Source organism: Cottoperca gobio, chromosome 9 (genome assembly GCF_900634415.1).
Source record: "Cottoperca gobio chromosome 9, fCotGob3.1, whole genome shotgun sequence".
Lineage (NCBI taxonomy): Eukaryota > Metazoa > Chordata > Actinopteri > Perciformes > Bovichtidae > Cottoperca > Cottoperca gobio.
Window position 1 is genome coordinate 24,284,131 of NC_041363.1, and position 27,119 is coordinate 24,311,249.

Sequence of the window (27,119 nt, forward strand, 5' to 3'; positions counted from 1 at the left end):
AGTATAAGGCCACATTACCTTTTCTTCCAGTGATTTATCACACAGTTCCCTTGACTGTGTCCGGGGGCTTCAGACACTTGCTTCTGATTTATTGCTTCTGATTCATTTAAGTTCTTGAATAAACATTGTGGGAAGTTTCATTAATATCCCAAAAGGTTGAACACAAAAGATACCTGTGCTGAAGCGAACTTCTGCATCACTTTGTGTATAAATATCCCGGACAGGCCAAGGGTAAATGTACTTACCAGATTAGATGGAAAATGGCTGCAGTGTTTAACAGTAAAGTCAATCAGGAGGAAATGTCTAGGCTTCTTTGGTCACCCCAGTGATGTATTGATGTTGGGAGGTCAACACTATTTAGCCATTAAATTAGAGATGCACCGACTGATTGGCCGCTAATTGAAAAGGGCCGGTTGTTGGTCGATTTAATTTACACACATGCAGCATGATGGTGTTACGTGACACACACACAGTGGCACGTACAGTGGCACTACAGTGGCATACACAGTGGAACACATCAATGCACACACAGTGGCACGTACAGTGGCAAGCACAGCGGCACGCACAGCGGCACACACAGTGGCAAGCACAGTGGCACGCACAGTGGCACGTACAGTGGCACACAAAGTGGCAGGTACAGTGGCACGCACACAGGAAGGTGACAAAACAAGCCGTGGAGGATCAACCTTAAAACATTTGGCTCAACTAACTTAATCAGACACTTAATATGTTACATTGTAATTCATTACCGTGCTACTCTGAGTAGTGGCAGTCTTTCCTTCTCCTGTTGCCGTGCACAGGCAGGAGGACAGGAGGTGTATTCATATATTATAATACACCTTTACAATCTGGTTAATAGTTACCGATTCATAAATGGTTTTGTATGAATAGACAAACAAATACATAGTGTTGGATAGATAATAGGCCTACATAGTTGAGTCTCTCTATAATAGGCCTAAATAAACATTATAGAATAATATTTTGTATGAACATACAGTTTTCCGTTAAAGAAAAAGTTACAAAAATGTTTGTGTATGCTGTCATTTATTGTTCTTAGAAAGAAAATCAGAATCAGCTAATATCTAAATTGATAGGTAAGACTTGCAATTGGTGCATCTCTACATTAAATGTAGATACATTTGTGCTCCGACACTTGTTATATGATATGTTTAGTTCGTGATTTCGTGAACATGATTAAAACTTTAATCATTGAAATGTAGGATTACTTGTTTTGAGTGTAAACAATGATCAAGCTTGTACTAAAGCTGGAATTATACTTTATGCTGACTGAGCCACTTTAGAAACCAGGACTGGCATCTTTTCGATAACAGTTAAAAACCTGTTTGTCTTATTATGAAACTTGTTCCCCATTTTGGCCGACACTAAACCTTTCTTACTCTTGCATGTTGCTTGTTAGTTCCTTCATCTGTGATTAATGATGTGATACTTTCTCCTTAAAATCCCTTATAGTGTGTTGCACTATTCCTCCAGAGATAATCTGAATAACGCCTTAAATCTGCAACAGAACGATAGCCTCAACCCCAGAAGAAGCTAGCTTTCTACTTGACAAAAGCTGTTTATATTCAGCTTGTTAAATCCATCTCAACAGTCTGACTTTGGTTGAAGCGATACATCGCATTAGCGCGGGGGGATTTTAATTAACGCTAAAAACAAAAGGCATTTTCTGCTGCTCACTTTGACAGTGCAGATATGAAAAGTGAAGTCTGTGTCCATATGAAGTAGCTCATCCCCGTCTGTAATTCAGCTCAGGGATACTTCTCGGACGAAGTGCGGCTGGTGCGGCGCTCAGTGTGGTAAACAGCCATTAAATTCATCATTAACATTCCTTAGTGTTGCACTGCTAGTAGAGAAGGCTTCTTTAATTAAATCAGTGAGGAGTACAACAACAGTCGCCATAAGGCGTTTATTTGTCTGTGCGTTGTGCCTGCGGTCGCGTCCGTCCAGGCACGCAGTCATGGGGTTGTGGGGCATATTTTCACATTAAGCTCAAGGAAGGAACAGCTCCTCCTCATCACAACGAATCTGAATACAGCTGCTGGTTTACTGTGTGATTCTTTGTGAGGGGACAGCAGCATTTTTTATATAGCCTGCATCTCTGGAGCTCAGCTGCTGCTGCTGGTGTGTGTGTGTGTGTGTGTGTGTGTGTGTGTGTGTGTGTGTGTGTGTGGTATTAAACTTCTCTGGTATCACAAGTGTTCTATGTGTAATATTTGATTTCACAGTGCAAATGTAGCAGTTAGTAATAATAATAATAATTAATATTTTATTTCTAAAGCATTTTTCTAAATATAGTGTTAAAGATAAAACAGTAAAGTGAAGCAATACAATATGTTAACATAATGTGACAAGATAAAAACTAAATGTTTAACAAAAACAATAACATATGATATAAAAGTAAAAGACTAACTTTTTAAACTAAGGAATGATTTCTGAAAAACTCAGGATACCACTAAAGCCTATTAGAACAAAAGGTCAGTATTGTATTGATATTACTGATATTACAATTGCGATATGATTGACGATATTGAATGGAATGTTCATTTTTGCAAATTTTATCAAAAATAATATTGAAATTATTATGATTTCATTTTCTGCGAGGATCTGTAACGTTTGACGTTTGCATCTCTGCAGCACCACAATACTCTTCAGAATGGGATCTCGACACATAAGTTGCAATTTGGATATTGCATTAGTCCATATTGCGATTTATGATTAATTGTTTAGCCCTAAACAGTTTGTGTTTGACCCTCTCCTGTTGAAACATAAAAATGGCCTCATGCACAAAGCCAGGTTCATCCAGAAATCAGAAGCAAAATTATGTTGTGGCTGAATGGGAGCAAATACCTGCAGCCAGGTTCCAAAATGTTGTGGAAAACCACAAGAGTGGAGGCTATTGGCAAGTTAATGCAAATGGTTTTGGAAATGAAACCCATGGCTGTTATATTGTTGGTGTCCACATACTTTCGGCCATATTGCAATACATATAACCTGGGAGTTATGGTACATAGACTGTGAATATTAGTGAAAAACAGCAGAATCCAATTAATGATGCACACAGGTTGTGATTTGAATCACCTGTTTGACCAGGAAACATGAACACACATTTTAAAACAGTCTTTAAATTGGATTAAGAAATATTTTAAATGTTTTTTTATGCACGTCTTTGGGAGTCTCTATGATTTACTGTGTTACTAGAATTAATGTAGTTTATTGAATCTAAATTGGAAATATGTATTTGCATGTCTTTAACCGTACTCTGCAAAAACAAAACCTTTAATGCACATTTGTGATTCTGTATTTTCTTAAGTTCAATTCACTTTTCCCCCAATTACAGGAAATGTGGTAATAATAATAATAATAATAATAATAATAATAATAATACATTTTATTTGTAAAGCACCTTTCATGGCTAAAAGCAATCCCAAGGTGTTACAGATTAGAAGACAACAACAACAACACAAGGTTAGGAAAGGCTTCTGTGGCGCTTATATGGTCTTCATCGTTTGAACCCTGAAGGTCTCTGTTCATGTATTTCAGAAGCTCTTTGTTTTGTTGAAACATTTTCGTCACACGTCAATGAATTTGTGTTTGTTAGCGGAAACGAGAAGCATTTGCCTGTTTTGCGTCTTCGCGCCCACACGTCGTTGCATTCATGTGCATGCTTGCGGATGCGCATGCCTACCCACATGCCGTTGCATCTGTGTTTATAATATGTGCATGTGCTCTCTGACAGAGTGGCAAGAACACGGAAGGATTTCCCCAGCGTCCCAGGTGCCGGAGTGTGTGTTCAGTGAAGGGTGAGGACCATCTGCCGGGGCTGGGTGAAATCAGTGCAACATGCAGGTGCTGAGGTATTTACCCCAGCACGCAAGGTAAAAAAAACAAAGCGGGGGGTGTGTGTGTGTGTGTGGGGGGGGGGGGGTCACGACCCACAGAGAGCAGGGTGTTTGGCCTAGAAAATTCCGACCTCATGGCAGCATGCATAATTTAAAGGTCTGTCACACTTTTTTTTTAACCATGAAACACTGTGGTGCTATGTATTTAAAGGTAGTAGTAGTGAAATCCATATCAAATCCATGACTCCATCAAAATAAGAGCTGCAACTAACTAATTATCGATTAATCTGAAGATTATTTGTTAGTTTGGTCTAAAAAATGTCTTGTTTTGTCATTTCAAAACCCAAAGATATTCATTTCAATGTGGTAAAAAACAGGAAATCTCCATATTTGAGAGGCCGAAAACAACATTCCGCATTTTTGCATGAAAAATCACCCTAGCGATTAATTGAGTGTCAGAATAGTTGCCGATTACTTTTACATCTTTCCTGGAGAAAAATGTCAGAACCTAGCTGCAGAGATTTGCCCAATTCACAGACTGCATTCCAGTTGATCCCAAAGGTGTTGGGTGGGGTCAAGGTCAGGACTCTGTGGAGACCAGTCAAGTTCTTCCACACCAAACTGGGAAAACCATTTCCCTATGGACCTGGCTTTGTGCACTGGGGAATTGCCATATTGAAACAGGAAAGGACTTTCCCCAAAAACTAACAAACGGTCGGAAATATCAAGATTGTCCTTCATTGAACTGCGGGGCTTAGCCTAACCCGGGAAAAAGGTTTTGTCGACGAATTCACCCATTTGTCCCACTTGCTTTTTGGTTGTTTCCATTTTGTTTCGTCTGTATTGCTTGCATTTCCTGTTTTGTGTTTGTTTGTGTTGACCATAATGTTTATGCATTCATATAAGCTAAACCTAAACCTTATAAATCCAGACACCAGATCGAGATCATTCATCAAATTGGTATACATGTCCAGTCCAGCACAGAGCAACAGCACACTAACGGTATGCCGTCAATATATATAACACATGCTCATAGCATAAACCAATTAATTCTCTTTCCATTATTTATGATCTGCCTCCGTCATTGAGGACACTGGGATGCTGAAATACACACAGCTTAGAGCCCTCCAGTCTGCCATACATAATTCTTTCTGATGAATTGTGGTACAGATGTTTGCATGTTCTGTCTGCAGACTGCAGTACACGCGCTCAACAAAACCAACCCTTTCACTGTAATCCTGCATGCAGGGAGGGCGGGTGGATGAAATTAAACAGATATGCTTATCTAAACTATTTATTAAAGAACCATATCCGAGATATAATCCTAATATGTTATCAAGAGCCGGGGGGATTTCGGACGTACGTGCAGCGCAGAAATCCAGGTGTACGGGGTCGTAAATCGGGGGATTAGTGGAAAGGTTATTGTAATTTTTTAAATAACACAAAAGCAGATTTCATTATTAAAAGGCTGAACGGACCATCTGGGGAGAGGAAAGTACTTTGGTTTCATCCACTGCGCTGTGCTGTACTGTACCGCCACACAACAATTATTATTATTGTTTTTCATCAACTCAGACCACCAGGTCAGTTTAAATGAAAAGCATTTACAAAAGCATATCTGCTCATGTACTTGACTTGTAGTATGAGGACACAACAGTCTCTATGAATAGATTAACAGACTGTACTAGTCTGAGTTATATTGGATTCACAGTATTCACCATGTACAATGGTTTTACTGTAGGAGTGGGCGGCTTAACCTGTACAAAGGGTACACCGGTACAAACACCAGGATATGGATTGTGCTATACCGTTTGTATCTGTTTAACCAGAGTGTATATGTCCCAGTGCAACTCGGTGTATGTTAACCAGTGCATCTGTTCACCTGAAATGTCACTAATGGGAAATACAAACAAGTGGAGGCTTCCCTTTGTATGCCTAAACAATGCGACTTTGTCACCAGACAAGTACAAACTGATGTTCAACAATTCAGCAACCCCCAAAAATATGTACGATGTTCAATGCCGCTTTAAGAAAAATATTTATTTGTGCAACAACAGCATGGTTAAGGTTAGGAAAGGTCATGGCTTTGGCAAATAAACTATAGTTAAGTTGTGGTTATAATTAAGGCAGGTTTTAAAGACATTTAACATCAATTGATGGTCTGTGACTAGAGGTAACCTCAGGTCACCCATGCAGATGTCAAGCACGCTACACACCCATCCACCCCTCTAACTTCCACACCCTGACCTTCTGCCTCGCTACAGAAAGAGCGCACTACTTCCTGCACTGATGTCAGGTGTCAGAAACGTCCAATATGAATGTCATAGTGATGCTGGGCTGAAAGTAATACACATTTGCAAGCGAAAAAATGGGCACATGACTGACAGTGCTTCATAGTGTACCCTGTTTTGGAACTTTCTGCTTTGCCCTGTGTAGGAACTGTGAATGTATGTAGAAATACAGGTTTTGTTATACTTAAAAGTTGCTTGTGTGTGGAGAAAAAATAATTATTTTGAAGTTGACTTCTCCGCTCTCGGGATTGTAGCACTGAACTTTCAGACACTGCTCATTCTCTGAACAGTTACATGAATATGAAGATGTAATATACTTTATGTATTGAGACTCGTCTTTTTGGCACAGTGGTTATGCAGAGAAGTTATGCAGTTGCATCTGCTTTGCTATTCGCTATTGAACCAGCCGACTGATGAAACACAATAATTATTGGACCCATATCCAGTTATTAGTTTCTCCATTTGGGAGATCTTTTTTTAGGGAAATAAATCTTCAACGGAAAATCTACATATAATCGAAGATAACGCGTCACTGCAAGACGCTGTTCTGCAAAACAGCTCTGGGCAACAAAGATAATCAACAAAGATGGAGGCATGATAAAAGCCAAAAGGATCTGGTAGTACTCAAACAGAGTAGGACACATTTAGCCCTTAGTGTAAAACAACCCAAACACACTACAAAGTGAAAAAATAAATAAGGAAGTGCTGACGAATACAGACTCACTGTGTGCACTGCTGTGCTCATATTCATCAAAGACTCCCTTCGCAGACTCATGTGACACCAGCCACCTCGTTTTTGAACTGCGCTTGCAGCTTTCTGTGACAGGTACGCCAGTCGGCATCAACATATCCAGCCACAACAGCCGCGACTCACAGGCCCTGAGGTTCATCCGTTCTGACGGATATTTTCTGTTTGTTGCCCGAGGGATTACAGGCCCCGATGGAACAAAGGCACAAACATAATGTTTTGTGTTGGAGCCGCTTCCATCTCCTGTCTGATGCAGAGAATATGCAGTAAAAAAAAGGAGATCCCCCCCCCCCCCCCTCTGTTTTGCTGTGTTGTTCTTGCGTAGATTTTCATCAAAGTGATATTTCTCTACATCAGACTGGACATTTTCCACTCATGGCTTTATATATACACTGGATTTGTAAAATATTTCCAAGCTTTAGCCAATAAGTGCTGGCCCATCTGCGTTACTTTACAGTTTTACAGGATTCAATCCACCGCTTACAGACAATTCACTGTGACTCTAAAAACAAAGTGCAGCAAGATGGACATCTGCAATCATAGTACGAGATCCGAGTTGTAATGAACTGTATGAAGAAGTAGAGCCTGACACCAAACCATCGCCATACTATAGAAACACTGCTTTTTAAAACATATAATCCACTCCCAAACTAGAATTGTACTTGTTGTGGTATGAAGGCAGAACATGTTGCAAGTATACTATGTTATAGTAAACAGAAATGGTTTATAATAATTGCATACAGGACAATAATGTTAAATGTAACTGAAATATCTCCATGTTTGCTTGTGTCCGCAGCTGCTTCACAGTAACATCCGTACAGCTGCCGGGAATCTAATAAAAGCAAAGTAGAGTTTAGCTGCAGGTACATTATTTACACAGAAGTGTTGGACTGTTGCATCATTACATTTCTAAGCACATTTGTACATGTTCTGTCACTTTTTCTTCTGTATAGTAAATCAGTATATTTGTGATTTAGTCTTTTTTGAATATTTTGTATTTAGCTACAGCTGCCGCTTTAGTTGTAACTCCCACAAAATTCCCCCAATTGCCAGCTCACAAATGAGGTTTGAAAAACAATTGTGAACCGAGAAGAACTTTGAAACATTTCAGCATAAGTGGTGCCATACAAAGTGTTGACAAATTCAAAATAAATAACAGCAAATACAAACTGTACTTGTTCAGGTGACTTGCAGCGGACACAACTATGCCACACATTAAAACTGTGAACATCTAAATCTTTGTTTTTATACAACATGACCGCCATTCTAAAATGTGCCGTCCATGCTTCAACCAGGTCGGCCTGTTCATTTATGTGCGACAAAGTAAACAACTTAAGGTCCATCTGCAGCTTTCAACTGCATCTCACTTATTTCCTTCTGTGGGAAAGCTGTTACATGGACTTCATTTAGACATTCCACACATTCTCTGCATTTCCAACGTCAGTCAGATAGCTGATGCCATTGTTAGCTTCATGCCAGGGGTCAATGTGTTGTTCAAGGACACCGCATCAGGACTCTCTGTCAGCAGTGCGGATCATCATGTGACCTTCTGCTTTCAGGACTCACACTTCCACCATCAGGCCCGACCTGCCACCTCACAACATGGTCAAATCCCCCTGACTGCTCATTTCACCACGGCAGCGCAGACTGCTGGTATTTACAGCCGATGAGCACGCTCAGTAGGGGCCCGCCCATTGATGTATGTGGAGAGTCACAGTCATGCTTTAGCAGGGGTAAATTCAGAGGCATCGCACAGTCGGGGCTCTCGCAGCCGCAGTATTGTTTAGAGCGAGAAGCAGGCTGGGGCAGAAGGTCAGCGGCTCCATCCACAACACAATTAGGGGAAGACACACTGTGGCGTGACTGACTGCAAATTAAATATCACAGAGGACATTTACAGTAAAAGCATTGAAAAACGCTGAAAAAGAAGGAGGACATTTTTGTACTGAAAAGTACATTTTTCAGAGATGTGCCTTAACAAAAATGTTTCCCAGAGTAGTTGATCCACCGTTACGGTACAAGTTTTAAGCAATATAGTGCGTTTGTGGGTGTTGTGTTCTCTTCACAGCACTACGGACTGCTACTGCTACCGCTACGTCTGTCAAACTCTGTAACCAGTCAGAACATTTATGTTGGACAATTCTTAAACCACCACTGTGACGTTTTTACAATATCCATGCAAGATGTCATAGGTCTGAGACATACACATATGTATTCTAAGGCAACAGTTTTTATCTTTATTACTATCAATATGTATATATAAGAAGACAAATTGTAAAACAAAACAAAGCTCCTTTTGATATTTTTGACTGTCCAAAAGTATGTAAGAATGGGATGAGATCAACATCTTTGACTGCAACAAAAGTACTACAAGGGACATAAAAACACTGCAAAGATGCCATGCCAAGGACACTGTGTGCAGTGTTTGTGTCCGCCTCTGGCTCAGCTTCTTCATGTGGCTTAAGAGTTGAGGAGTTTTACTAAACAACATTCAGAGAAATATCAGAAAGCATCAGAGAGACACACAGATCGTTCATATTGCTTGGGAAACAGAATTAATTATCACCATAACAAATGTCTGCTGTCTTCATCTGTGGGTGTATGTGTTTAGAAGTGTGTTCTTGTACTTGTCCGCCTGTGAGAAGCTGTTTGAGTTTCAGACATTTGGTGAGAGGATAGTGTATCGGAAGCTATGATCATCAAGAGAACAGAATGCTATAAGTTACTGTGAGAGCCTTACGTACCAGAGCAATGGTTGAATGATGACCACAGGTTACCACGTGACCACGCAGGTGACATAGTCAGGGGCCGTCTCATGACTGAGCGTGCGTATTCAAACTGTAAAAGCAGACTGATCAGTGTAAGACTTTGTACTCTGTGTGCCTCTTTGGCAAAAGATATTTAAACACTCAGAAAGAATTTGTCTAGTTTAACCAATAGTTTTTAGAAAGTAAAGTTATTTTGAAACCTTTACAGCTGAAATGTATAACTTCTTAAAGTAATGTGTTGTGTATCTTTATGGTTGCATGGACTGAAACACTAAAACATGCTTTACTGAGGCTGCAGATGCTCTCTGCTGTAGAGAAATGTTGATCAGGTTTGTCAGGTCGCACCTGTCCCGTCGACAGTGCCAATGCTGTCTAGTTTCATCTTTTCACTAAATCTTTTTAATTAGACGAGTATATTTTCACTTCACAAACACTTTAGATGCTCCGTCATCTTTGTTGCAGTTTATATGTGCAGAAATGTGTTGTACATAAAGGCACTGCCTCAAATTAGCATTAGAGTTTTGGATAAGGATTAAAAATGTGTTAAATTAAAGGTTAGTTTAAGATGACTATTTTACTGAAGAGCTAAGATTATAACTAGGATTAGGTTTGGGGTACATTGAAGGGATTTAAGAGCAAATTGCACTGGTATTAAAAAAAAAGAAATCTTTCTCATGCCAGACAACACAATATTTTAGTTTTATAAGAAAGTTACTGTGTCAGATTAAAGCAGGGTTTACATTATCGAGTGTAGTCTGAACATAAGGCTTTGGGAGAGTCTTTTAGTAAAATATGCATAAGAAAAAAATCTAATTAAATAAAGAAGAGTAAGAATTAAAGGTTCTCAAGTTGAAATTCAGAGCAGAGGAATTGTCTCCACACGGCCTCAGCTGAGCCGGCGGCTAGCAGCTAACTGTGCTGACAGCGCTAATGGAGCAAACAACGGTAACTGTGCTGACAGAGCTCACAGTGATAACCTGAGGGGGAACCGGAGGGAGGACGTGACACTTTCCCAACCACGTAGGGACAGCACTATCAGCGGTAAGCGCTGTATGAGCACAGTGCAGACGGTGGCCATTAGCTCGCCACTACTAAACTACACCATTACTGCACATAGCAAAGAGTTGTTAATGTTCTGAATGCCAAATCGAGAACCTTTTAAGGTCAAGTTTTGGTTAAGACTTTGGTTAAGGATACAAAAACAAACAAACAAGTCTGACTAATACAAGTGTGTGTGTGTGTGTGTGTGTGTGTGTGTGTGTGTGTGTGTGTGTGTGTGTGTGTGTGTGAGTGTGAGTGTGTGTGTGTGTGTGTGTGTGTGTGTCCTTCTTTGGGCTCTCCTCCTTGCTCTTCACAGATCACTAGCAGTCCTCCAGCCCCGGCCCCTGTCCTGATGATGTAATTATTTCCCAGTGGCACCTGGGAGCCACGGTCGCCATTCAGAGGCATCGCTCACAGCCAAGTATGCAGATGTTTCTAATTGCTTTCCATTACCAAGAATAACAGCTGTTTATATCTATCAGCAAATAATTCACAAGAGTTCCAGACTGTTAGGATAACATATCCCACCTGGTCACCATCACCAGTTGTCAACAGCCGAGCACTGAGCTTGCCAGGCCTCTTGTTTACCGATTCCCTCGATAAGCTTGGGCTTAGAGTCACCTTCAGCCATCTTGCTTTGCACCTCTCAGGATTTCCTGTTTTATCTTACGAGTCAATATTTAATATTAGCCCAAAGAAAGACAATGTTGTTCTTGTCATGATATCCTGCGCTTTCATTATGCCCAGCTGTGTCAGAGAGTCAGGCGTTTCACATCTTACCCATAAAGCTCTACTAATAAGTATTTGTGTGGAAAGGTTTCACTGATAGTGGCCAACCCACAGACATGTGACCGACTCTGCAGCTCTGCGGAGATCTTTGTGTCTTTTTTATCTCATTATTTTGGTTTTACCGTCCATTTATCGTATTGCTTAGTCTTAGTGCTCTCACACATGATTTGCTCAAGGGCCGATGGAAATTTGCTTTGAACCTAAGACAAGTCAAGGTGGACTTTTCAGGACTTTTAGGGCATGAGTTAGTTTGTCAATTTTATTTATAAAGGTTGTTTTGTGGTAACCTTTACTAACTTTATGGAAAACAGAAAAGTTCTAAATTTAAACTCATGTTTAAAGCTACAGTTTAATGTGCTTGCATACCCTGGAGCTCACAATACCATTTTCTTTTTTTTTTTAAACTGCAGCGCAAAACTACAGTACTTACAAACAAGCAGACTACCCTGACCTCACACTTTTTAAAGGGGAACGTCATTTGTTACCGAGTGGTTTGGTCGTTCTGCTGCTGGAGAGATCAGACTCACCGTGTGTCCACAGAGCTGTTTTATTTCAGAAGTGATGACTTAGTCGCATGGTGCTTTGAATATTATTGGCCTTGCAGCTCCTCTTACATTCCTTTTCATGGGGCATCAACCTTAATTTGGTCCAGCAGTGAAATCAGGGAAGCTCATCATTGTCCCTCCCTTTCACTTAACTAAAAGAACTTCAGATCTACGATGTCTCTCTTTATGCTTCGATCGGATTGTCAAACGCAGACCGATGAAACATCAACCTGTACGTTTTTTAAATCATTTATCCACCACAGTCGTCCTCATTAACAATTCTTAATATTTAGTTATTTTGGTTTGTCTATATTTAGTGTTGGTTCAGGATCGTGATTTGAATCTGTACTTAAAGAGAAACACATTTTGTCACATCTACTGTAGCTGTTGCAATTCCTTCCACTTCCCACTGTTGGGTGAAGCTGCGATAGTGTTCTGCCCTATGTACATGCTACACATAATGTTTAATGTCGATGACAGTGTATGCTGGAGACTGTAGCTCTCTTTCCATTAGCAGTTTATGTTCACTGTTTAAACTGTAACCACAATCGTTCCCTAACCCCTAAGCTTAGTGTTTTAGATGTCTGCCTTTATTATACCTTTAAGGAATACTTCTCCCACAAAATGACCAAAATGATCATTTTAAGTAAATGCGGGCCGTGTTTAACAACACGTTTGGGAATTAGTGAACGCCTGGATACTTTAAGCAATCATTACTTTTTCTCCATTTTTTTTTAAATTCTTTGTTCACCGTGGAGGCATGCGAGTTTTCTTCACAAAGTAACACGGGGTGAGTTATTGACATACAAATGGGGCTTTACAGACTCATCCTTCTGTCTGGACATAGGATGTGTTCCTGTCATCCTTAGGCCCATTGACAATGATGAAGACTGGAGATTGACATCATTTCATCCATCATTCAAACAGATGGATGGATGGGAATGTTGTAAACAACATCTTAAATGGGAGAATGCTCTACTGTTCATACATACATTAAATCAAAATGGAATAGTAATTGGTAACTTTATGTTTCACTTTCTCTCTCTCGTATCATAATTTCTGTGCTTAGTATGTAACACTACAGAACAGGTGATGCTTTGCTGTTTTTCTTTTTCAACTTCTGTTTATGAAGTTACAGTTAGGGTGCCATTTCTTTCCTCTCTCATACAAACTACCCAGTTTGTCAATTACCTGGAAGTACATGTGTACCAAAGGATTTCCCCATGGAAACACCGTCCCATCACCATGCTATGAATAGCCAGACTTTAGTAAGTGTAAACGCTTAGAAAAACGTGAGAGAACAGCGCAACCAAACATACTTGTTTCAAAATGTCACAGATGATTACATTAAAAGTAACATGCTGACTAGACTGAACACTGCGGCCTTCCCACAAATGAAGTCTGCCTTTCAAGCTCCATTCATGTTGCCCCCCTGTTTCTGGCGGCGAGGCCCAGCCCAGTATTGTGTGTGTGCTCTGTCTGACACGCTGGCTGTTGGGAATGAGCCATCTGACGGGGAGTGACTGCCAACAAGAGCAGAATGTCATTATGAGTGGAGGCTGCTGCGGGCCTGCCACCATCATAGGGAATTCATCACCACAAGTGATGATGATAATGGACTTTGCTGCAAATGACTTTGGATGAGCAGTGTTTTTGGCAAGCGGAGCAGGTTCTGACTGGAATTTGTTCTCCGTACCTCAGAAACAGAGAAGAAGGCTCACGGTGTCCCAGCTGGGCCGCGGGATGCCCTGTGGTTGTGGGGTTGACATTGTGTAAATACATTGTGTTTGAGCTGGAGTCAGTGTTGACTAGAAACATTTTTATCAACTGTACTTTCTGAGTTTGATAAGGCAAGGCACGTTTATTTATATAGTCCATTTTAACAACAAGGCAAGTCAAAGTGCTTTACAAAAACAGTAAAAGCAACAGACACAAATAAAACACATTCTACAATTACATCCAAAAACAGTCATTGGAGAGCCAAGAGAACAGAAATAAAAACAAGCTAAAACAGAACAAGACAGGTATAAAACAGAAGAAAAAAGTTACAGTGCTGTGTAAGATATGAATAATTATTTGATATTTGATTTCAAAGGCAGTGGCAAACAAGGCCCCAGAATGGAGCCTTGAGGAACTCCGCATGTCATATTTGTCCGCTCAGATATGTAATTACTTATAGAAACAAAGTAGTCCCTGTCCTTTAAGTAGGATTCAAACCAGTTTAGTACTTTGCCAGAAAGTCCCACCCAGTTTTCGAGTCGATTGAATAATATGTTGTGGTCGAATGTCAATGCCCCACTGAGATCTAATAATACCAACGGTAGAATAAATTAAATATGTACATTTATGGAGTGTTCAGTGATTGCAAACTATTTTCATGACCATAACAGCTTGAGCCTTTCACTCACACAGTCATAAACATTTCCTATTTGGCCTAATGACATTTCCAACAACATCACAAACACTGCTTTTCTTCTTCTTCTTTTTATATTCTAATAAATCACATTCCATAATTGGCCATTTCCCTCATGTTCGCTCCTCTGAGAGCCCAGGGATTCAAAAATAATTGTCCAACTTTGAGTGCTCAGAGCAAAACTCATCAAGTGATAACTTTAACCGCCTCGTATCGCCTCCACAGGAGAACATAGCTGTTGGGAGGTGAAAAACTGGCTCGACTCCATTATGATCTACAGGAAGAGGAAATCTAACAAAGCCCAGGCTCATTATGAAAAGTGACAAACAGTTAGTTGATATCGGGGAGGGTTTATCACTATCCTTTGACATAATCTCTTTCTGTGAATATGAAATGCCTCATTAAAGCACTTAAAAGCTTGCTGTCATGAGAAGAGAGATTTCATGTGCAAATGAAATAGAAGGTAAAACTGCTCAGTGATAGACTGTTGACCACATAATTAGCAGTTTCAACCCTTTTTTTCTTAAATGCAACATTCTGTCATGCATATTCAAATATGTGCCCTGCTCTTCCATTATAATTGGTTAAAGAGTTTCAACTGACAACAGAGGGGAGAGGATGGCGGCTCTTTTCGGTGACGCTCTGGCCTCGCCTGAAAGAGCCGTCAGTCTGTCTGTCATGCAAAACATCTTTCAGGGTTTGTTTACCAGGCATGTAGCGGAGTGAGTGCTCTCTGGCTGCTAATGTGACAGTTGCACTCTGGCTTTCAGTTCAGTGGACATGTTGTTTTGGAGAGAAAGCAGGAGGATGGTACCCAACTTATCTGATTACCGATGATGTACATCACACATCCCCGACCGACTTCGCAGCGAGACAGCCAAGCGAGAAGGAAAGGATGTTGGGTATCTGTAAACAAGGCTTGACTGACATGGCGGCAGACGATTTGTGAGGCTCAGCTGAAGATCCGTGCCACATGCATGCCACTGAACTGAGGGATATCAGAGTAAAGGCAGGCCCACAACAAGACACTGTGGGTCAAATCGACAGTCATACGACACCTGACGAACAGCGTTATGTGCAGGTTTCTGGCATTCCTGACTGCTGACGCCACCATTGTATTTATTAGCGTATCATAAAGTAAAAGTCCTAATTAATGCTGATTTAACATGCATTGTATGTGCAACATGTACGTGCATTCATCAGAAACTACCAGATGTTCTAAAAGATTATTTGTAGGTTTTTACACCTTACCTAAATGGTCAGTAGATGTAGGGTCGGCAAAACATTACACCCATATGTGAGCCTCCACTCATCTGGGAACACTTTCACCAAGATTTTAGAACCTGCTGCAGGGTTTTAAAAAATAAATGGTTTTCCAAAAGAACATAGACATTGCTTCTGACTCTAAGTCAAAGTTGTGTCCAACATAAATGTGTGATTTGTTGAGAAATGACACAAAATACCAGTTTTACAGTGTTATTTTGTGTAAATTTCTGAATAATAATATGGCAGCTAGCCTAATCCTACCCATTTGATTTATGTAACAGGCAGCATTATTTAATTTTTTTAAACTTCTACTTGTTATTCTTGAAGTCAATGAGAATTGAGAAATACTAAAAACGTGAAAAAAGTAAAAAGTGTTTATTTGTGAAAGTTTGCCACACCGCCTTTAATAGTGCACAGTGGATTGGTGTAGATCCTGAAATTAGCACCCCTCTGTACTGTAGCGAGGATCGGTATTGAATCGATGAGGTCCAACACTGATGGCTATTAGTCCGCACTCCAGTTAATCTCAAAGACGTTGGATGGGGTTGAGGTCAGGGCTCTGGAATATTCTTGTATTCTGGAGCATTGAAAGTTGTTTATTTCTTACTGACTCACTCACAGCCTTTGTGTGTTACTACATGATCTATAAAACCAAACAACAGAAGCGCTGAAATCCTTGGAGAACGTGAAACCATATGGAATCACAACTCCGGTGGCTTATATCTTTAACATGCAGTAAACAAGCCACCTGATGTTCAGGTCAATAGCTGCTGGAAACACATGAAGAGTGCACAGACCCTGAATTCATCTGGGTTTCAATCATATGGCGTATTTATTTTCATACGCATAGGGTCATCTCGACACTTCTTTTACTGTGATGATTTCATCCATTACTAACTCATAATTATTTTGCCGTTGTGTACTCTTATTTTTGTTGTGGCTAAATAATGCCACAGGGACCTGTGCTAACTGTAACCAGCCCTAGTCTCAAATTGCAATGCATATGTTTCAGAAAAGAGCCCCACAGTTAGTATACAAAACCCCCCATGAGCACCTAGGCAGTGACTGCTGTGGCAGAGGCCATTAATATGCATAGCTTTGCTAAAAGCTCCAAAGTGACCTACATGACAAGGTTCAGTATACACTCCAACTGTGTGCTACACTTGTGGGACTTAGCTGCCCGTGTTACCTTAATTAGTGTCTTCTTGCCACGGACGGCTTTTTTCTGGAGAGGCTGTAGAACTTATCCGCACACTTGTATGCCGGGGTCACCGCAGGTCACCGAGGTCACTCCGAATGCCTGGCCCTCGACAGCTTGGGCACCTCTCCACAGCCAACAAAATGGTTGCCATTAGCCTGTGGAGGACGAGCGCTAACATCCCCATTAGATGCACTTTAAACTCCTGCAGTGTGTCACAGCCATCAGATGATGACACTCCAGCTCTTCCAGGTAATCCTCGAGGCCCTTCACCGACGGGATGTATCAATTAACAGATTTGTTTGCTTTCCTCTCCTCCGACCTCATTTGCATAGCAGCCGGCTAACACACCGCTCAAGTTCAAGAGCACTGTTGGCATTGTGTTCTTAATTGTTTCCTTTATCCTCTACAACAGGCAGCAGAGGGGCCAAAAATGAAGAAATTACCATACATATTAAAACTCATCTGCTCTGTTGATGTAAAAGTATCCAACAGAAGTGGTTCTCAGCACAGAAAGTTACAAGATGTTAGCAACCACTCCAGGGCGAAGCATTGTTGACACTCATTCCTGTTCAGTCTTCGTCAAAGGGGAACTTAGCATTTCCAATGCTAAAGGACAGCTGTTGCTGGCAGGCCTCTTTCTCACTGGCGGAGGCACCACTGTTTGGGGCAGTAATCTGTCAGGGCGGTGGGGTAGCCAATGGTGGACGCAGAGAAATGTGGCTCGGGGCTCTATGCATAGCAATGAGGCCAGACAGATGTAAAACTCCTCTGTGGTTTTACAGCCTCAGTGCTCTCTCTCTGGGTGTTTGCCTGGATCCTCCCCATCAACCTTTTGAACACATCCATTCCCATGATGCAAAACTGTTGCAAGGGCACATTTATGCTGTTTGAGTGGAGGCCTTCGCCGTGATCCAGAGAAGTAGTATATTCCCTGGCATGACTGGTTTACATTTGTGCAAAGAGCACATCAGAATAACATGTTAGTGAAAGCCAGACACAACTAAACTGTAGTTTGAGAACATAAGATATGAACAAATTGTTTCAGTAATTTATGTCTTTGGTTGTCAGAAGTTACATCATCAACTATTCTTCATGTAGTGACTTTTTAAATAAATATAAAGCATTTGGAAACTATTTGACTTTGTATACAAAAATGACTATTGTAGATGTGATTATTTTTAATGCTTCCTAAAACTGCAGTGGCCTTTCACAGTCAGGGATGAATTGCAATCTGCACTAACATGCATTTGAGAAAGAAATACCCCAGACACCATGCACACGGATACTCCCACAGATAATGATCAGTACCACTTGCGTACTTTTCTCATGATTAGGTGTCAAAGTTCAGTATTTGCTAATGATTGTCAGCACACATCATCGCCTGGCTGCACAATTTGTGGTTAGTTGGTGTATCAGTACTCAGGACCTATAGATTTAGAAATGTCAATCAGAATGAACAAGCAGGGAAACGGGAACCAATTGTAAACACGGAGAGAGTATTTCTGACACCACACATAAGGACGTGAGGCGAATTAGCCAGGAAACGACGCTGTAAATATAGAGCTTATCCAGCTGCTTAATTTATCTAAATATGCTAAGGTCTTCTTAATTATTACCACGGCACTTTCCATCACTGCTGCTGCTGGTTTAACTGCCGCATTCTGCAAATCAGTAAATTGCACAACTTTTCTTATTCAACACAAGCCTGCAACTATACTGATTTCTATAATTAACATGTATGTTTTTCTAATCAGACAGAATGTCTTGGACAACAACAAACAGAAGGCCTTGTAGCTGCATTTAAATAAAATATAGAAATCTTTTTCCTCATCTTCCCTGTGCTTCAGTATCTTTCATTTAGGCTTTAATCAAAGAGAAAGCTTGTGGATACATGATGTTTTGTATTGTTATTGGTCATATATCATTTATATATATATATATGTGTGTGTGTGTGTGTGTATATATATATATGTATATGTGTATATATATATATATGTATATGTATATATATATGTATATGTATATATATATATATATATATATATATATATACATATATATACATATACATATATGTATATGTATATATATATATATATGTATATGTATATATATATATATAGATATATATATATATATAAGATATATAATATATATATATGTATATGTATATATATATGTATATGTATGATATATGTATATGTATATATATATGTATATATATGTATATGTATATGTATATATATTATATATATGTATTGTATATATATATGTATATGTATATATATATGTATATATATATGATATGTATATATATATGTATATGATATGATATATATTATATATGTGTATGTATATATATATATATGTGTATATATATGTGTGTATGTGTATATAATATGTGTATATGTATATATATATATGTGTATAATATATGATATATATGTATATATGATTATATATATATATATATATATATATATGATATATATGATATATATGTATATATGTATATATATATTATGTATATATATAATATATAGATATATTATATAATATATATGTATATAATGTATATTAGAGGTATCTCGTCTATATCTATCTATATAAGATATATATTATATATAATATATCTATTTTATTTATATAAGTATTATTATGTATATATATATCTCATACTATTATAATAGTCTATAGATTGCTATATATATATGTCTATCTAAGTCTGTGTATATATATTATTTATCTATATAGAGATATATATATATTCTATTTTTTATTGATAGATATGGATATCTCTTCTATATATTATATATTATATATATTAATTATTATATATATCACTATATAATATATTCTATATATATATGTGTGTTTATATATTATATTATATAATATATATAGTGTGTGTGTATATATATATATAAAACATAAACATCATAATAAATGAGGAACGAAACTTAAGTATTGTGTACATGTTCTAAATACATTTTTACATGGAAACATTTAAATTAAAGATAAAGTTAATTTCTTTACTTGTTTACCATGACCTAACATAAAGAAAAATGCTTTTTACATATAATACCCTGTGGACTATATAATAATAATAACGTGCAACTATATCATTGCAACAACTATTATACGTACATTTTCACATGCAAATCCACAAGATAGTTGACGTAGCGTTGCTGAAGTGTTTCTGCTCAGGACTTCCCATAAATCAGTCAAATTAAATCTTCCTTGATTTCTTTTTTATTAATTTGACCTCCTGTGGCCTCCTTTTTTTTGTCAAATCATGATGGATAATACGGATCATGACAAGTGGCCGATTCTAAAGATTATGGGGATTCTTTATTTCCAATATATTACACTTATTCATCGATGTTCTGTTGATCGGCGAATTCACTAAGCAACTAAAGATTTTGTATTGTTGGCCTTTTAAAGTCAGTTAATAAGTCTTAATATTATTATGTGTGTGTGTATGTGTGTGTATATATAAATATATATGTGTGTGTGTGTATGTGTGTGTGTATATATATATATATATATATACATACATACACATATATATATATATATGTGTGTGTATATACACTGTATATATATATACATATATACTGTACATATATATACTGAAGGTACCTTTCAGTTTTTTTAAAAGTAGTCCCGGGAACCTTTTGTGTGCAGTACATATGGACACATTTACAATCTTTGAATTTCATCCTTAACTATAATTCAAAGTGTGTTTTTTCCATCTGAAATGCTGTCATCACGCTGCTTTTGAATGCAACATCATCCTCACCGGTGAGACTGTATCATATATTCCGTCCCACCTATAAAGCCTTTGGTAGAGCAAGATAAGATACAGAAGCTTTCAAAGAATGACATTGATATACTACCAATTATTTTTGCTAAATACGTTTAATGGGGAAACGTAATTGCTGCCTGGAATATGTTCTTTCTAATCCAGGAAATGTTATATTCTAATAACATTGTCATATTCTCCAAAAAAAACAAAGGTTATTCAGCTGTCTTTCTTGTAACTTATATATTAAATGGGACAAAAAGTAAGTGCAGTGTGCGTTACATGAACTGGAGTTAGATTAGTTTTGAGTGTGTGCTGTCATCCTGATGGAACAGATTACACGAACTGTTCAATAAGTAAATGGCGTGTTCATTCATGCAACTCTAGTGTATCTATAATCGGGCTGTGTGATCCTAAATCGAGCAAATACAAACACGTCGAAATTTTCACTGCGGCTTGGATAGAAATATAAAACGTAAAAAATATAATCAAAGGGTAGGTGAGACTACACCTGTACAAAACCATTTCAGTTGACACATGTGAACAGAACTCATTAGATGCCCTCAGCATTAAATGAAGATGGACTACAGTAAGTGACAATGTGAATCACAGGAGCATATAAAGCAGCCTCTCAGCCAAATGCTAATGATTAATGAGACACATGGGTAAACCTAGCAGCAGATCCCGTCTCCACGTGCACTTGTCATCGGCAATAAAATTGCTCCCTCAGTTTGAAAACTTAAAAAAAACATTGAGTATGACATGATTCCCTCCGTGTGAGGTCGAGTTTCAAATCTAAAACTAACAAGCATGCGTCGTCGACTGTAAAATGTCGGAGAAAACTTTGAATCCCTACTTTGTGAAATGAAGTATTGGGATTCTGCGAGAAATTCTTCAGGGCTTAATGTGTTTAAAGAACCCTAAAGTGCATATTGAGTCCCTCTGGGTCTTGGCTGAATCCCCAGTGAACTCTTAGTTTTTATGGTGCAAGTCACACGTGGTATGTTTTCAAGCCTCTTATCAACACTTCAGATTAGCAGGCCTGCAGTTCACACATTTTAGTTCTTGGCCTGTTAGGATCCACAGAAACATGGTCACACTGCCAACAGATGGTGAGAGCATCTTTAGGCTTAGCGCATGGAGACAGACAGCTGAGTGTTTTGGTTAAAGAGACCCCTCCCCACCAACAAACTCTTCATAGCGGTGACACGAAATGTATGTTCCCCTGAGGCATAATTAATGTCTGTTTTTAAACTTATGTGACCACTCAGGGATGTTGTGGACATGAAGCTGAGCTGAAGACTGAGATATATGAAGACAGGCTTCTTGACAAAGTGGGTTTAGATTACACTTTAGAGACTTTATGAGGTTCAAATCGTGGATTACAAAACTTACTTTGCTTGTTATGTTTGTTTTGGAGTTCATCATGTTTGTTCTGAAATAAAATGCCTGATATAGTACTGTTCTAGTTTTACTGCATTAAGCTGCTTCTGTAAGAAGGTGAAAACCGTGCAGGGGTGACCTGTTTGCATAAAATCTGTCAACAAAGGAACACCGCTTTTTAGATTTTTAAAGCGTAAATGCAATCGGCAGAAGTAAAGCTAACGTTAGTCTTCAAAGCTAACGTTAGTTAATGAACTACAGCACGGTCGCATGACTTCAACACCACCGGCACTGAGTACATGAGTTTCGCTGTGTTCGGTGTGACGACATATTGTGTTCACAAAATGTTCTGCAGTCTCATTAAGACACTTGTTAGCAACCGCCTTAACAATATTTAGTGACATTTAGGGATATTTAGTGACGTATTTTATGTGAAAAAACTAAATGTTAAAGACTCTTAAGCTTGTGGTAACCGAAGACCATATTTCAGGCATCTAACCAAAACCGCATTAAAAACCCCATTAAAAAAAAAAACAATGACTTCGGGACGAGGGAACCTGATGCTAACTCATTTCTGGTGTTTAGGACTCATTCATGCATTTATCACTATTGGTTTTAACAAATACAATTATATTTTATATCTATAATGCAACACAATTCACAAAGATATCACATTTGCGGTGCACGTATGTTAACGGTTTTAGCAACCCTGTCTCCAGGAAGTACGTTCATATACAACTTACAACACAGAACTTGTTTCTTTTTATTGAACGTATCAGTGCGTTGCAAAATGTTGATACCGAACATATCTGCAAAAGGACCACTGTCATCATATTTGTTTCCCTACAGTATCCACTTGTGGCAACTTGGCATGATTACATTTTCTATGGTTATGTCGAGGAAACTCAAAGCACTTATAGTTAAAGATGGAGATTTCTGTTACATATAGAGACATTCTGACTTGCTTTTCAACATCAACAGTGTGTAATCAAGAACGACAGGAAAGGATCAAAACAAATGTCACTCAAGTTCCCTTAACTGATGACATAACATGACACAGTTCAATTCAATCAAATGAAGACACACTTAAATTATAACCTGTAGGTTATGTTCACATAAAAGAAGAGATAAATAGGAGCACAATAAATGACAATTGTATAACAAAAAGTAACATTATACCAGTCTGTCTTCTTCTGGTCCAAGTGCACATGGAGTACCTTTTATCCGTACGTCCTGATCATAAACACTCTGCAGCTGAACAACGCTTGTGTATAATGAAGCTAGTTGAAGACGAGCGTCTCCTTTTAGTCGTAGCGACTCACAATATGTCTAATGAGGCATCGAGATGAAGTAGTTTGTTGTCTCGTGTAACCAGATGGATGTAGGCTGTGATTAAAACCAATTAACTCTCCCCCAGATCTAAACAACTTTTGTGTCATTAATGCACATATTTTACACCTCATTAGAGGCACGGTGATTGGAGGTAGAAAAAAAGAAAGGAGAGGGAGTCATTTGCATTTTGCATTTTAAATTCACAATATGCTGAGGATGGGAAACAGGATATGTATGCAGGGAGCAGAGAGTAAGAGAGATGATGGGAAGGGGCTTAAAACGCTCCAGGCCACATCTGTGTGTGCTGAAGGAGCTTCAGGAGGTGACACATGACTTCTTCTAATTAACTGTAAGGTTTTGTTTCTTTCTTTGGTTGTTGGTGTAATGTGAATGGCCGTCACGATCACCCCTCCCCCCCTCCTGCGCTGAAATGTGCATCGTGGGGTGAAACGGGCAAGATGTTAACTCATTTTATTTTTAATCTTCCCTTTTGCCGCCGAGCGTGTCGTTCGGGCATCGCGTCTTCTGAAATTTCCTCGCCTCTTTCATGGAAACATATTGGGGCAGAATTCGCCAGCTGTCGGCCTCCTCTCCCTTCTGCTGCCATTATCCTCAGGCCCCACCCCGCCTTATGGCCGGCCAGCCTGCCAGGAACAGGGCCCATCCAAAATCAAAAGGTGGCTCTTTTCAATTCAGGCCGTCGTCACACGTCCCCAAACCGTAACCCCCCCCTCTCACCCCCCACCCCTTACCCTTCACCCTCCACCCTCCAATCATCCACCACCCGTGCATACAACCTAGACGTTTCACAAACACGCGATCCATGTTTCTTGCCACGATGCATATCATACACAAGGCAGGGCTTTGGCTCTCCAACTCGTGATAGTCATGTGACCATATGCCAAACCCTGCATCCCCCCAACCCCCACCTCTCCTCCTCATACTATACCACCCTTACCAACCTCAATATAACTCAACATGTTTGTCTCAGCATCGGGATGCACACAAGCTATATAAAAGAGGCTTTCACAAGTACATTATTAGTAAAAGAGTAATTGGTCATTATTATTTCATTTTCTCGTCCTTTATGTTCCGTCTCATTCACATAAATCAGGACGTTCTCGTTCACTACAAACCGGATCGGTGAACCATTTCGCTTAATGGGGTTAAGTAAAAAAGTAATATATATATATATATATATATATATATATATATATATATATATATATATATATATATATATATATATATATATATATATAAACATAACATCATAATAAATTGAGGAAAGAACTTAAAGTATTGTGTACATGTATAAATACATTTTTACATGGAAACATTTAAATAAAGATAAAGTTAATTTCTTTACTTGTTTACCATGCCTAACATAAAGAAAAATGCTTTTTACATATAACCTGTGGACTATATAATAATAATAACGTGCAACTATATCATTGCAACAACTATTATACGTAACATTTTCACATGCAAATCCACAAGATAGTTGACGTAGCGTTGCTGAAGTGTTTCTGCTCAGGACTTCCCATAAATCAGTCAAATTAAATCTTCCTTGATTTCTTTTTTATTAATTTGACCTCCTGTGGCCTCCTTTTTTTTGTCAAATCATGATGGATAATACGGATCATGACAAGTGGCCGATTCTAAAGATTATGGGGATTCTTTATTTCCAATATATTACACTTATTCATCGATGTTCTGTTGATCGGCGAATTCACTAAGCAACTAAAGATTTTGTATTGTTGGCCTTTTAAAGTCAGTTATAAGTCTTAATATTATTATTAAGTGTACCACTGCTGCAGGAGTCATTAATATCTCCCCCACATGAAGTGAGTGTCTCCTGTGAAGCTCGTCCAGTGGATTAAGTCAGGCTGAGTTACTTCCTCTGCACTCAGGCTCCGTGTCATACGCTGCTTCAGGACCTGCGGGGCCCGAGGGGCACGTCCCTGTTGTTTTCTAATGGAATCCAGCTTCCTCAGAGATCTCTGAGACGTCTGCATGCAATGTTATCGCTCGTCACTTGTGGGCCTTGTCTTGAACCCAAAAAGCCTTGTCAAAGTCATGTAAGGAGAGTGTAATGTGCCTGGGTGGGACAATAGTTGTCAGGGCACTTCCAGGGTTCCCTGAGGTGACTCCTGAGGGTCCCCTATTTCAGTGTATCTCACTAGAAGTATTTAAATATTCTTTGATAGTTTTTATTTTGTTCCAAACATCCCAACAACTGTGGACTCGGTGTATGTGGTTGGTTTTCAGGTCGTCATTGACCAAATGCAACCAAACCAAAATGTGTAGATTGAAAACACAAATTACATCTGAAATTGTTACATTTCTGTCTTAAATATTGTTCATGCCGATGTTTTCTTACTATTACCTCCGCCAAGGAGGTTACGTTTTCAGTTTTGTTTGTTTGTCAGCAGATTTTCCTGATGTTTGGTGGAGGGTGCAACATGGACCGAGGAAGAACTGATTACACTTTGGACTGGTCCCAAATCACAGGTGGGATACGCGCATTATGTTCTCTAAGGTGGTTTATACGACATTCAGAGTTTGGATCTAACATGTTTTTTGTCCTATACTTAACACACAACCTCTCCTGTAGTTGCACTGCATTCTGGTCCATTTTTCTGGCCCTGTGTTGCTTTGGTTTTCCCTGTATGATCACTGAACGCTGTTGCAAAATAATATTAATAATATAATCATTTTTTTAACTAAATAAACCATGGTGCACTAGTGCAGTGTTAAACTATTGACAGAAATTACCAAATAAAATATAGAACGACAAAATTGTGGCTGTTTTGTGGATAGATAAACCCAATAAACCCAGTGTAACTCCAAAATGTTCATTCATATCACGGATGCAAAAAGCCCCTCAACAAACTCTTGATCCACAGACACGTAAAACATTTTTTCTTTTACTAAACATGTATTTGTACTGAGCATGCTGGTGTTTCAGTTAGAGGTCAGTTTTTGCTGCAGCCTGGCTCCCTCTCTCTCTCGAGGCCAGCTAACTGGTGTGGTTGGAACGACGGAGCATGGCTGGCATTTCCTCATTAGGATATTCGTTAGCCTCATTTTGGCGCTGTCACAGCCAATCTCCGTTACATCTCTCCACCTCCGTCGTTTCAGAGAGGGAGAAAGACAAGGGGAGATTCCATGTGAATATCTCAATAAATACTCTCTCCTCTATTCAAGGGCTCAGGGATCATTAGTAGAATGAGGTGATTCTAAAAGGAGGCTCAGATGGTAGAAGAAGACAGCGTGAAGAAATTTAACAGAAAATATAACTAACACCAACTTTTGACAGACATGTCGCAAATAGTATTACTCATAAACTCGTGTTAGTCATTCGAATAAGAAAGCTGTTGCTCAATGTGAAAGAAATGTTGGTATGTTGGTAGCAAACCCATTATTTACTTTTGAAACATGAATTGTGCCTTTTAGGTCCTGGTAGAACATCCTGGATACTACATTTTGAAAACAATAAAATCTAAAATGGCGTTCATGTAATGCTTATACATCTGCATATTTTTAGATTGCTATGTTCCTTCCTTTAAGTTTTCCAAATGTCTGGGTCTCTTGTTACACCTACTGTAGGACTCAAATAGCATTTTTAAGTATTATTGTTAAATTATACAGATATAACATGTTTAAGGGGACAATAT

At 38.9% G+C, this 27,119-nt stretch overlaps 1 long non-coding RNA gene across 2 annotated transcripts in view; it reads left to right on the forward strand.

Annotated features, from left to right (window-relative positions):
• LOC115013684 (uncharacterized) overlaps nt 1-25,953 on the forward strand; it is a 55,865-nt gene extending 29,912 nt beyond the window's left edge. Inside the window, exons 3-5 of one of the 2 annotated variants that reach the window (XR_003832819.1) lie at nt 3,755-3,893; nt 11,022-11,126; nt 25,875-25,953. This is a non-coding gene — a long non-coding RNA (uncharacterized LOC115013684). Of the gene's footprint in view, nt 1-3,754; nt 3,894-11,021; nt 11,127-16,995; nt 17,894-25,874 lie in introns of those variants that run through there. The other variant, XR_003832818.1, reaches the window with a different exon arrangement.
• Nucleotides 25,954-27,119: the final 1,166 nt, after the last annotated feature.